The sequence below is a fragment of the Rattus norvegicus genome, chromosome 9, assembly GCF_021556685.1.
Source record: "Rattus norvegicus strain SHRSP/BbbUtx chromosome 9, alternate assembly SHRSP_T2T, whole genome shotgun sequence".
NCBI lineage: Eukaryota > Metazoa > Chordata > Mammalia > Rodentia > Muridae > Rattus > Rattus norvegicus.
Window position 1 is genome coordinate 91,444,084 of NC_141542.1, and position 12,921 is coordinate 91,457,004.

At 46.4% G+C, this 12,921-nt stretch overlaps 1 pseudogene; it reads right to left on the bottom strand.

The window, feature by feature from the left end:
* Positions 1–7,177: 7,177 nt before the first annotated feature.
* Positions 7,178–7,860, bottom strand: Ppia-ps15 (peptidylprolyl isomerase A, pseudogene 15; annotated as a pseudogene).
* Positions 7,861–12,921: the final 5,061 nt, after the last annotated feature.

Here is a 12,921-nt window from a genome sequence, read left to right on the forward strand (position 1 = left end):
CAAGTGGGCCCACCTCAGTGTCCATGAGGCTGTGTTCTATTGCCTAGGCATGACAGTCATAGCCTGTATGACTTGTGACTATGGCCCACAGCTGGCCCCTGTGCAGTATTTTCCTTGCTAGCGGCTAGTCAGTCTCTAAACTAGTATTTGTTTTAGATTTTAAGTAGCAGCGCTTCCAAACAAAAATTGGTTAGGATAGAGGTTTGGTTGCTGTAACAAAGACCCACTGTAAGAATGCCCAGGAGCTTGAGAGGTGGCTTAGTGGGTGAGAGCATTTGCTGGACAAATGTGAGGACCTGAGTTCAAGTCCCCAGGGCCCACATATAAAGCTGGATGTGGAGGTGTGGAAGCAGGAGGATCACTGGGACCTGCTGGTCTCCAGCCTAGTTTCAGGTTTAGTGAGAGGCTCTGTCTCAAGAAAAATTAAGACAGAGCCTCTGGCACACCACATCACACTCTCTCTCTCTCTCTCTCTCTCTCTCACACACACACACACACACACACACACACACACACACACACACACACACGGAGGAGGGGAGGGAGGGGGAAGGTATTTTAAACAATAGTCTATAGACAGTCAAGAACTGGTAAGGTAGTTGTGAAACCATCCAAAACAACTTTCTTCTTGAATATCAGATGACCATTCTAGCTTCTACCCTTGCACTAGCATTCTAGCTGGAAGAAAGGAAAGGAAAAAAGAAAAGAATCCATGCAGCTCCTAAGACCCAAAGTGGAAGCTACTCCCTCACTTTTGCCAACTTTAGCCACGAGGCTTCAAAGGAGCAGGGAGTTGGTGATCTCAGTCATTATGATGGGCAGTCGTTCCAGTTCAAATTCATTTAATTCTACCACTAAAAGAAAAGAAAACTAGAGAGTCTCATTTGGCAATCTCCATTACATAATGTTTTCATTCCATCACCCAGGCATGGAAAGGAACTCAGAGAAAACAGACAGTGCTTTCCAAGGTCATTTGGCAAGCAAACAACCAGCTTAGACTTTAATTGGATCTGGCCGATCCCTGAAGGAACTTTTCGTCACTTCCAGTCAACATGGTTTGGCCACCCAGGGGCCAGAAATCAAATGAGCTGAAAGATATTTGCACACGGAAGGGTAGCTCTGTTCTGAGGAGGGTACAAAGGTCACGTGCTATAGTGAACCATGCACCAGTTCTGTGTGTTTGATGCAATCAGGGCTGACTTTCCAGAGGAGGAGGTCCTATGTGGAACATGGAGAATGGAGCATTGAAGGGAAGGCAGAGGTGTGAGATTTAAGCCTGCTCTGAATCCGTGAAAGGGACGGGAGGTATACTGGGAAGGTCAGGAGTGGCCTTTCCAGGTTTACTGCATCATGTGCCCTTGGGATTGGACCACAGAGCTGCTAACTCATTTCAACCAGTGTAAACACTCAGATTGTTGCTGTTGTTATCAAAGTCCTACAAAAGAGGTGTACTCAGGCTACCAGAGGGAGGAGGATGGGAGAGGTAGCAAGGCGGGCCCGGACTCTAGTCCTTGTGCAAATGGTTCCAAAGGTAGTGGGGTTGTCCAGTGGCAGACAGGTATTTACCTCGAATGTGTGAGAAACTGAACTCCACGCCTCAAAGCAGGAAAAGAAAGGAAAGGGAGAGGAAAAGAAGAATGGTCTAGGGAAGAACCTCAGAGTGTTTGCCCAGCCTGCGTGAAGTCATGGTTTGACCTCCAGCACCTCATAAAATCAGCATGGTGGTGTATACAGTAATCTTAGCACTTAGGAGTGGAGGCAGGCAGATCATAAGTTCAAGGTCATCCTCAGCTACACAGGGGGTTCAAGACCAGTCTGGGATACATGAGACCCTGTCAAACACACACACACACACACACACACACACACACACACACACACACACCCCAAGACAAACCCCAGATCACAAATGTGCAAAGGAAAGGAGAGTTCCTTTTAGAGCAGTGGATCTCAACCTCCCTAATGCTGTGACCCTTTAATATAGTTCCTCATGCTGTGGTGACCTCCCAACCATAAAAGTATTTTCATTGATACTTCATAATTGTAATTTTGCTACTGTTATGAATTGTAATGTAAATCTGTGTTCTCCGATGGTCTTAGGAGGCCCCTGTGAAAGGGTTGTTGGAAATCCTGAAGGGGCCACGACCCACAGATTGAGAAACAAGCAGGTTTTCTCATACTCATCTAGAGAGCCACATCAGTGTGAAGGAGAACGGGTAAGAACTCCAAGTCTGGAGAATCCTGGGCATGTGAACAGCGCTTACACAGCACTATCAACTGTGGTTGCTCAGATTTGGAGCCAATCAACCTTCTAAGTTTTGAGGATACTGGATTGGCAAAGAATCCATAAGCCTACTTGGAAGGCCTCATGCGACCCTCCTCTCTGGTTTTCATCCACCGGTCTCCAGCAGATGGGAAAGGTGTACCACTCCCACGCAGCTGCAGTGGACACCTGGTAAGGAACAACTTCCCATGGGCAAAGCTGCCCGTACCGGAAGTCAGCTGTGCTGCCCACACTTAGGGATTCTTAATATCCAGTGGCCTCTGCACGTTGGTCAGTTGGTCATCATTTCCTAGTTCAGGATTCTTTTTAAAAAAAGAATACATATATATTCTTCAGAAGCTATGAATGTTTTCTTCCTTTTGGAGGCAGGCAGACCCATGACTCTGTTTTCTTTCTTTTTCTGTCAGTAAACCCCCACAATTATATTTCCCAGCTTCCTTTGCAGATAGTATGGCCACGTGACTAAATCTGGCCAATGAGATTTCAGCAGCAACATCATAAGGGTGCCCTTGAACGGGGGAAACATCCCCTAGGCCCCTAACGGGGATTGTGAAATGATAGTCAGCACTGGAGCAGCCATTAGGTCACCATGACGGAAGACGTAGGCTGAAATGGGGGAACCTCCCCCACCCTCATCTAGAGCTACCTGTCTTTATTTTGTGTTGCCCTGACAGAAGATCCCAGACTGGATGATTTACAGTGAAATTTATTCCTCATGGTTCTGAAGCCTGAAGAAATCCAAGATCATGAACCTTCAGCCATCAGGGACTTTATGGCAGAATGCAGAAAGTAGAAGGCATACTTCGGTGCAGGAGGACCCAACTCACTCCAATAGAACAGACCCCATTGCCCTCAACAGCCTCCATCTTGGCATTGCTGTACAGGGACTTTGGGGGACACAGTCAGATTGTAACATATCCCCACCCTCATCCCTCATCCGGCCTTCTCACCTCTGGGCAGTTACATTAGAAACAAATTGCTGTGTTTAAGTCACTGAGAAGTTGGACTTTTTGTTAAAAGCCTTTCTCTAGCTAGCACACGCACACTGTGGGGTGGGCTGGACTTAGCAGTTGCCGTGTGTTGATGTAATGCTTCCACGGTGCTCAGTATCTCCCAGACATTGCAAAATGCACCCTAGGCAGTGGACCCCGTGGCCCCTCGCAGCCCTCTGAGATGAAGAGTTTTATTACTTCTGTTTTGCAGAGGAGGAGGAAACAGAGGCAAAAATAGATTTAGTAACTTGATAAAAATATCAAGTGATGGGGACAAGGCTAACATTTGCCGTTTCTGGATTCCGTCAGCCACAACTGACATGTGAGAGGACGTGTGAGAAGCTCAGGTCTGGCAGGTACTAGACGCTCAGTAAATCCTTCCTATTGTCATTCGTCACCCCACTTGCTCCCCTCATGTCGTCAGGCGTCCATTTCCAAGACTCTGAAGGCAAACCTTGTCTGGCAGCCCTGATTCTCACCTCACACAGCCATCAAAATGGCTCCAGCAGGGGCAGAGCTGTACAACACTGAAACCATTGTGGTTTTCATTTTAAAGAGTGTGCTCCTCTGCCCTGCCCTGGCCTGGCCTGACCTGGCCCTGCCTCTACCCTGCCCTGCCCTGCCCTGGGCTAGCCCTGTCCCCACCCCTGCACCTGCTCCTGGACCACTGTTCCCACACCTGCTCTTGCTGCCAGCCCCACCTCCACCCATCCCCCTGGGCAAGGCGAATCAGCAGAAGGCACTGGCCTCATCTGGGTCATGCAAACCTCTTTGGTGCTTGGTTTTCATCTCTGGCCATGGAGTTATGTTTCTTGTAACCCTACTTCTTGGCTCTCTTGCACACTCGATTTATATTAAGGGCTGTGCACTTTGACCCTAGTGTGGATTTGGCTGCCATCCTTGCAGAGCTGATTTGTCTGGTACATGAAGTTGGAGATCTTGTTTAAGTAATTTTTCTTTTAATCAAAGGGGGTGAAAACACTTTGAAGAGGCTGAGGGGAGTACCCTGGTTGAAACCTACCTCCGATAAGCTGCAGGTGGGGTACCCTGGACCAGAGTGGCTCAGACACTGAGAGAGTGGCCTCTGTTGCTTCATCAGACACAGACATTGGAAGCTCTGTCCACCCTGTCTATGGCTGGACAACATCATGAGTGTTAGAGTCCCAAAGTCCTGGACAGAACCAGCACTGTGTTGATAAATCCCAGTGGCCTCATAGTCCCTCTGTGGACCGCCTTTTGGAGGGGTACTGGGAATAGTGTTGGGTAGGTGCTGTTGGCGTCTGGAATTTCTTTGCATCTCTATGGGAAAAACCTCACATCTGCTTTCAGTGTTTACAGTGCTCTCCCTACATGTGGGGTGTGTGTGTGTGTGTGTGTGTGTGTGTGTGTGTGTGCATGTGAGGGGCACATGTGGAGGCAGAAGTTGATGTCAATGTCTTTCTCAATTGTTCTCCATTTTTTCTTTTAAACCTTTATCTCCCACATTTCTAGCCTTTTAAATATTTATTTTTTTGTTTTAATTGTGTGTATCTGTCTGTGCAACTGTGGGTGGGTATCTAAGAGTGAGTGCAGGTGCCTGTGGAGGTCAGAACGGGCCACCGATCCTCTAAAGCTGGAATTGCAGGCGTGTGTCAGCTCCCCAGCATGGGTGCTGGAAATTGAACTCTGGGCCTCTGGGCAAGCAACAGGTGCTTGATAACCACTGAGCCATCTCTCTGTCAATCCATCTCTCCAAACAGGGAGCTTACCAATTTGGCTAAACTGACTGGCTTGTGAGGTTTGGGATCTACCTTTTCCCCACCCCTACCTCCAGTGCTGGTATCACAGAAGGTAAACCTGGGTGCTGGGGATCTAAACTCAGGCCTTTGTGCCTGTATGACAAACACGTTACTGACTGAGCCTTCTCCTGCCCCTGCTGTTTAAACTGTTACCTAGCAATTTTAGTTATTGAAGAAACCGTAACCGCCCCCAAGCTCAGATCTCATGACTTTCTGAGACTTCAATTATAGTGGGTCCCAGAAGAATCTGCTGCATGCTCACCTAACTGCACATCGAGTGCCTAGGGCCACAGTGACAGCGAAATGGACAGAATTACCCAAAGGGAGCAGGTTACACTTTTGCTGAAGTTAACAGAACTCCTTTCCCTGGATCTGGTATTGAGAGGTTGAAATGTGGGGATCTCCGAGGTTGCTCTGCAGAATTAAGACAAATTAAGACAAATCAGCACCAAAGAGCCCTTCTGTCAATCACACCTGGACCAAACCACCTGAGCTCGCTGCGCTCATAGAAGACCAGGTTTGGTTCCCAGCTCCCAGCACCACACAGAAGAAGAGAACAGCCTCTCTTTAACTGTTCTCTGACTTCCAGTTTTCTCTCTTCTGCCCCCTTCCCCCCCTTTCTTTTTTTTTCCCCCTTTTCTTTTTTTTCGGAGCTGGGGACCGAACCCAGGGCCTTGCGCTTGCTAGGCAAGCGCTCTACCACTGAGACAAATCCCCAACCCCACCCCCGTTTCTTTAATAAATAAGTGAATAGTGTATTTAAAAAGACAGAGAGCAGGGCTGGAGAGATGGCTCAGAGGTTAGGAACACAGTCTGCTCTTCCAGAGATCCTGAGTTCAATTCCCAGCAACCACATGGTGGTCACAACCATCTGTAACAGGATCTGATGCCCTCTTCTGGTGTGTCTGAAGAGAGCGACAGTGTACTCACATATGTAAAATAAATAAATAAATCTTTAAAAAAAAACAAAAAAACAAAAAACCCCAAAAAAACAGAAAGCAGAAGAATGTCTTCAGTACTTAAAGTACCAACTTGTAATTTTTTGTGGGATAGAGTGGTTCGAGACAGGGTTTCTCTGTGTAGCCCTGGTTGTCCTGGAATTCACTCTGTAGACCAGGCTGGCCTCAGACTCACAGATCTGCCTGCCTCTGCCTCCCAAGGGCTGGAATTAAAGGTGTGCCATCATATTCTGCTGCTAACTTGTAATTTTATACAAAAAGAAAATTTGTCAAAAAGGTAGAAGGGGAGCTATAGAGATGGCTCAGCAGTTCAGAGCACTGGCTGCTCTTTCAAAGGACCTGGAAGCAATTTCCAACACCCACATGGCAGCTCACAACTGTCTGTAACTCCAGTTCCAGAGAATCTGACACCCTCACAGACAGCACAAACAAACATGCAGGCAAAACACCAATGCACATAAAATAAAAGTAAATTAAGTATTTTTATAAAAAAAGGATATATCTTAACACTGAGTTTTCCCCACAGGCTCTGGTGTGGAATGCTTGGTTTCTTGCTGGTGAGTTGATTTTGGAAACTTCGAGAAACTTTAAGAGGTGAGGCCTAGCTGGAACAAATAAAACCCTTAAAGAGTATGACTTTGAAGGGAGGCTGGAGAGATGGCTCAGTGGTTAAGAGCACTGACTGCTCTTCCAGAGGTCCTGTGTTCAAATCCCAGCACCCACATGGTGGCTTAGGACCATCTGTAATGAGATCTGATGCCCTCTTCTGGTGTGTCTGAAGACAGCTACAGTGTATTGATAATAAATAAGTAAATAAATCTTGAAGGGTATACATGGTCTCGTCTGTTTCTTCACTCTCTGCCTCCTATCTGCAGCCTCCTTCACACCGCCTGCTGCTGCTTTTCTGAGCAAGCACAGGAGGCCACACAGCCATGGACTGAAGCCAAGATACATCTGTACTAAGTTGTTCCTCCAGGTACTCTGGTTATAGTTACTCAAGAGCAACTGACACAATACCTCTTCCAACAGGTAAAAGCAGGCCATTCCTCACTCTAGTTCAGGAAACTCTGGAATGTATGTTCCCGGAAGCAGTATCTTTTTGTTGTTGTTGTTGTTGTTGTTTGCTTTTGGGGAGGTTGTTTTGTTTTATTTTCTTATTTAACTTTTATTCATAATCATAAACTTAACTTTGCAATCCTGCTAGACTTGAAGGGGAATGAGGAAAATATGGAACCCAAAGAACTTCAGTGAGAGCAGAGATTACAGGGTATTGCGAGCAGATGGGGTGGGGCGCTCTCCCGAGAAGGAATGGTTTGATGGGTAAAATGCCTGCAAGACAAAGAAATTAGCGTTGTCCACAGTCGGAGATGGTGATCTTCTTACTGGTCTTGCCCTTCCTGGACCCAAAACGTGCATGGCTTCCACAATGTTCGTGCCTTCTCTCCCCTTCCCAAAGACCACACACTTGCCATCCAGCCGCTCAGTCTGGCAGTGCAGATAAAAAACTGGGAACCACTTGTGTTTGGTCCAACATTTGCCATGGACAAGATGCCAGGACCTGTATGCTTCAGGATGAAGTTCTCATCCTCAAATTTCTCTCCGTAGATGGACCTGCTGCCAGCGCCATTATGGCGGGTGACGTTACCACCCTGGCACATGAACCCTGGAATAATTCTGTGAAAGGAGGAACCCTTACAGCCAAACCCTTTCTCTCCAATGCTCAGAGCACGAAAGTTTTCTGCTGCCTTTGGAACTTTGTCTGCAAACAACTCAAAGGAGACGCGGCCCAGGGGCTCGCCATCGACCGTGATGTCGAAGAACATGGTGGGGTTGACCGTGTCTGCAGCAAGGAGCAAAAAGCGACAGCGGCATCTGCAAAGCCAGGAAGCAGTATCTTACATAGTAGATCATAACTCTAAAATTGTAAAACTGAGGATAATCTACAAATTTTGTTAGTATAGAGAGGAACTAGGCCCAGTGACACAGACCCATAATCCTTGGGAGGTTGAGGCAGAAGGATCATACGTTCAAGGTCATCCTGGGTGACTAGGGAGATGCTGTTTCAAAATAGGAAGTAAAAAGAAGTCTGGAGATACGGCTCAAGGGTAGAGCAGATTCCTAGCACATATGAGGAATATGAGGATATAGCTTCAATCCGTAGTACCACAGATGGATGGATAAATAAATAAATAAATAAATAGCAATTGGCTAAGAATTTGTGTCAATGGTAGAGTGTGTGTCTAACTAGGTTCAATCACTGCAAATAACAATAATATTAAATAGCTAGAAATAAATAATGTAATTATAATGTACTGAGGTTAAAGATTTAAATATTTCCCATAGCCATACAAGACTTAGGAGCAGGGGCTGTGGAGTTAAAGTACTTTAAAACATCTTAATGTTATCTGGGAAAAGGAAGAGTTTGGATTAACTAGGTTTTGATACACGGCCATACTGCTGTGATAATACCAGGAAAATCATCAAAAGAATAAACATCGAGTTAATAAGTTCAAGAAGGCAAGAGAACTCAGGCTAGCCCAGTTGTTAAAGGATTTCCCATCCAGTGTGAGGATCCGGATGTGGGTAGTGGTGTCTTATAATCCCGGCTCTGGGAGGTAGAGGTGTTGTGCCAGGGAAATGTTAGTGATCCCCCCAAAAAAACAGACAGGATACAATTGGATGCAACGCACAGCAGGGATTTTATTCTATTTGAGCTAGCTTGGGCCCCCCCCCCCCGATGCACCACCATCATGCAGGATGGTTTTGGGGGGAGCCCTGAATATCTATTGGGGCAAGGCTTCATAGTGAGCGGCAAGCAGGGAGTGAGTGTGCAAGCATCTCATTGGAGAGCCACTGTGGCCTCTCACATCATTGGCTGGTGCTGGGAGTCATATCATAAACTTAACTTCTGCTCCCCTCTGCATTAGTGGTCGTTAGGCAGGGGGGTGGCCTTGTAACCTGGGGGTGCAGGTTTGTTAGGGGAATAACCTGGAGACGCTGGTCTTGTTGAGGATTTATGTACCTGGAGACACTGGTCTTGTTGGGGATTAGCCTAGAGACTGGAGCTAGGCTTGGGTTTTGTTGAGGGGGGCAACTTGAAAACTAATGCTAGGTACCAGCCTATTAGTTTACCTGAGTTCAAACTTAAGTCAGGTTCTCTAAAATGGAGTCTAAATTTAAAAGATTTGGTTTCTCAGAGGCAGGAGGACCCCTGGGGCTATCTGGCCAGCCAGGCTCGCTGAATCAGTGAGCCCCTGATCAATGAGAGACCCTGCCTCAAAAATCAAGATGGGATGAGTCTTGAGATACAACACCCAAAGTTGTCTTCTGGCCTCTTCATGCACACACACACACACACACACACACACACACACACACACACACACACACACACACACACACAGAGCAAGATGTTAGGACATGAGAGACACTAGGACAAAGGGGGAATCCCTGAAAGACCTCTCCAAGGCTCTTCATGGGATCTGAGAGCAAGAGGTGGTCTGTGCTTATTTCCATGAAGTAACTGAGTAGAAGGGGCTACATGATTGATGGTCTAAGGACATAGATCTTTAGGAGCAACCCAGAATGCCCCAGGCTCAACATGCTAGGGAAACAGCACAATGAATTTAGTACCAACCGCAGTGCAGAAAAGACACCAACCACATCTTTGAAAATCTCCCGGGGGCTGGAGAGATGGCTCAGTGGTTAAGAGCACCGACTGCTCTTCCAGAGGTCCTGAGTTCAATTCCCAGCAACCACATGGTGGCTCACAACCATCTGTAATGAGATTCGATGCCCTCTTCCGATGTGTCTGAAGACAGCTACAGTGTACTCACATACATTAAAAATGAGTAAATAAGGGGCTGGAGAGATGGCTCAGTGGTTAAGAGCACTGATTGTTCTTCCAGAGGTCCTGAGTTCAAATCCCAGCAACCACATGGTGGCTCACAACCATCTGTAATGAGATCTGGTGCCCCCTTCTGGCGTGTCTGAAGACAGCTACAGTGTACTTATAATAAATAAGTAAATAAATCTTTTTTTAAAAAAAGAAAAATAAATAAATAAATCTTTTTTTAAAAATGTCACCTCTAGGTCAGGTGCAGGTTCCCACCCACCGAGCTGCAGCTCGGCTGTCCTAAGCAGTTCGAGTTCACCTAGAACCAAGAGCCAGCTCTCGGCTGGAATTAGAGCTCGATGGTTTCTCTGTCATGAACCAAGCTCTAGGTTCAGTTCCAAAAACAAAAGATGGAGACTCTGGATTGAGCACAGCCTTGCTGCTTTAAGATCTCAACCGAGTCCTTGCTCTGCCTGGCCTCAGACCTGCCTACACTAGCCACGTGACTCTCGGTAGAGCACAGCGCATGCTCCCTGAGCTTTGACCCTCACATTCCTAAAATGGGAATTAGTAATACCTCTCTGGCAGAGTTGATGTTTCCAAAGTAACGCATGCATATCACTAGAAATTTCCAAAGAATGTAGACAGGCATAAAATGGAAAAGAGTCTGGGAATGTAGTGTTTACCTAGCACGCAGAAGGGCCTGGATTTGATTCTCAGCACTGCATAAACCAGGCGTGTTGGCCAAGGTCTGTAATCTCAGCCCTTGGGAATGGAGACAGGAGGATCAGAAATTCAAAGTCGGGGCTGGGGATTTAGCTCAGTGGTAGAGCGCTTACCTAGGAAGCGCAAGGCCCTGGGTTAGGTCCCCAGCTCCGAAAAAAAAAAGAACCAAAAAAAAAAAAAAAAAAAATTCAAAGTCATCCTTACCTACGTAATGAGCAGAGGGTGGCCTTTCTTAAATGAAACAAAGAGAAAAAAGAATCGGGCTGGAGAGATGGCTCAGCGTTTAAAAGCACTGACTGCTCTTCCAGAGGTCCTGAGTTCAGTTCCCCAGCAACCACATGGTGGCTCACAACCATCTGTAGCAGGACCCCATCCCCATGCCCTCTTCTACTGTGTGTCTGAAGGCAGCTGCAGTGTATTCATATAAATAAAAATAAATAAATCTTTAAAAAAAGAGAGAGAGAATTCAAGTGGGACATCGTGGCACACATCTTTAATCTCAGCACTTGAGAGGAATAGGTGGATCTCTGAATTTGAGGCCAGCCTGGTCTGAAGAGAAAAACAAAAAGCAAAAGAAAAGGGAAAAGGGAGGAGGAGGAGGAGGAGGAGGAGGAGGAGGAGGAGGAGGAGGAGGAGGAGGAGGAGGAGGAGGAGGAGGAGGAGGAGCATTTTCTTGTTCTCGAGGTATTGTTTTCAGAAACGCATCGATTTTGAGGATCGATCCTGGATGTGTCCCTGTTTGTTTGGCCTTGTTGGTTCATGGAACACCCATGTTTCATAACAGATGCTGTAGGAGGAGTAATAATCTTCCTACTTGTAAGCACTTTGCATTTTTGCTTTTTAAAGAAGTAAACATCACTAATAAATACCTATGGACTAATTTTGTTGGAAATCTTGAAATCACAAATTCATTTCAGACTTGGAAACAAAGGTAATCCCTTTGAGTCTTCTGAGGAGCTCAGGAGGTTCTAATGATGCTGTGTTTCTCTTCCCCCAAGAACATTTTGAAAAATGCTTTGTAAGAAAGAAGAGCGGTCTTATCTTCAGTGTGGCGTTCGCACGGGGAAGGTGATGCCAGAATGGAATGCTACTCTTCATGACTGAGGGTAGGCTTCAATTAACCTAGAGAGAAAAAACCTTTCCAGGAACAGCCCTGGACCCCACTGGTTCACCCTGTCCCTTCTCAGGACTTTGACCAGAGCAGCTGTGGTCTAGCCCCTCGGAGATCTCACCCAAGCAGTCAGTGTAGTCCAGTCCTGTGTTGGTGTCCGCCCCCCGCCCCCCACCCCAGTGGTTCTGAAGGGATCGCTGGCTGGTGCGATAGTGCGATCTGTTCGTTAGGATATGGTGCCCTCTGCTGACTTCTACCACATGAGGATTGTGGGATGTAGACTAGGCTAGGACTCAGACACTATTCATTGTCACATGGGGAAAGGGTCAGATGAAAATAGTGCTCAGCTCCCAGAACTTTGGCCTTCCTGGATTACACAATTGTTTGAAAAAAACGCCAAAGACCCACAAGTTGCCAGACGGGTCCTCCAGCCTTTCAGGAGTGTCAGCCGCACAGGAGACTTGCCATACAGTCAGAGCCCAGGTTCGGTTGTCCTTTGAGCTGCTCAGGAACACTAGATCCTGTTGATCCCCCTGAGTGTCTCCCTTTTCGTGCATGAATTTAACATCTGGGCATAGGTCATGTTTCCCTAGGTGCCATCAGCGTTGACTCTTCATGTATTTTGCTTTATCTGTGTTCTGTGTAAACTCCTATGACAACATTTAATCCTTAAATCGTCTCATTTTAACTTAAAGTTCTAAGGCAATGGAGCCATGGACACCTCTAGTTCTTTAGGAATTATCCTCATCTAGTTCAGAAATATTTGATTATCATCCTAAATTCTTCACTTAAAAAAATGGGAAAAAATAAACAAAAAACCTGAAATTTTGGGGGTTAAAAAAAATGGGCCTAGGGCTGGAGAGATGGCTCAGCGGTTAAGAGCACTGACTGCTCTTCCAGAGGTCCTGAGTTTAATTCCCAGCAACCACATGGTGGCTCACAACCATCTGAAATGATAGCAACAATGTACTAATAAATTTTTTTAAAAAATGGACCTAGAGAGATGTCTCAGCGGTTACGAGTGCTTGCTGCTCTTCCAGAGGGCCCAAGTTTGGTTCCTAGCAGCCTGTAATCTTGGCACTTGGGTAAGATAGAAGAAGGAAAAAAAAAAGATAGAAGAAGGAGGGTCAAGAGTTTAAGGCTAACCTCAGCTTCATCGCAAATTTGAGGCCAGCCTGGACTATATGAGACCCTGTTTCAAAATAATAAAATAAAATAAAAATGATTTGGGGGAAG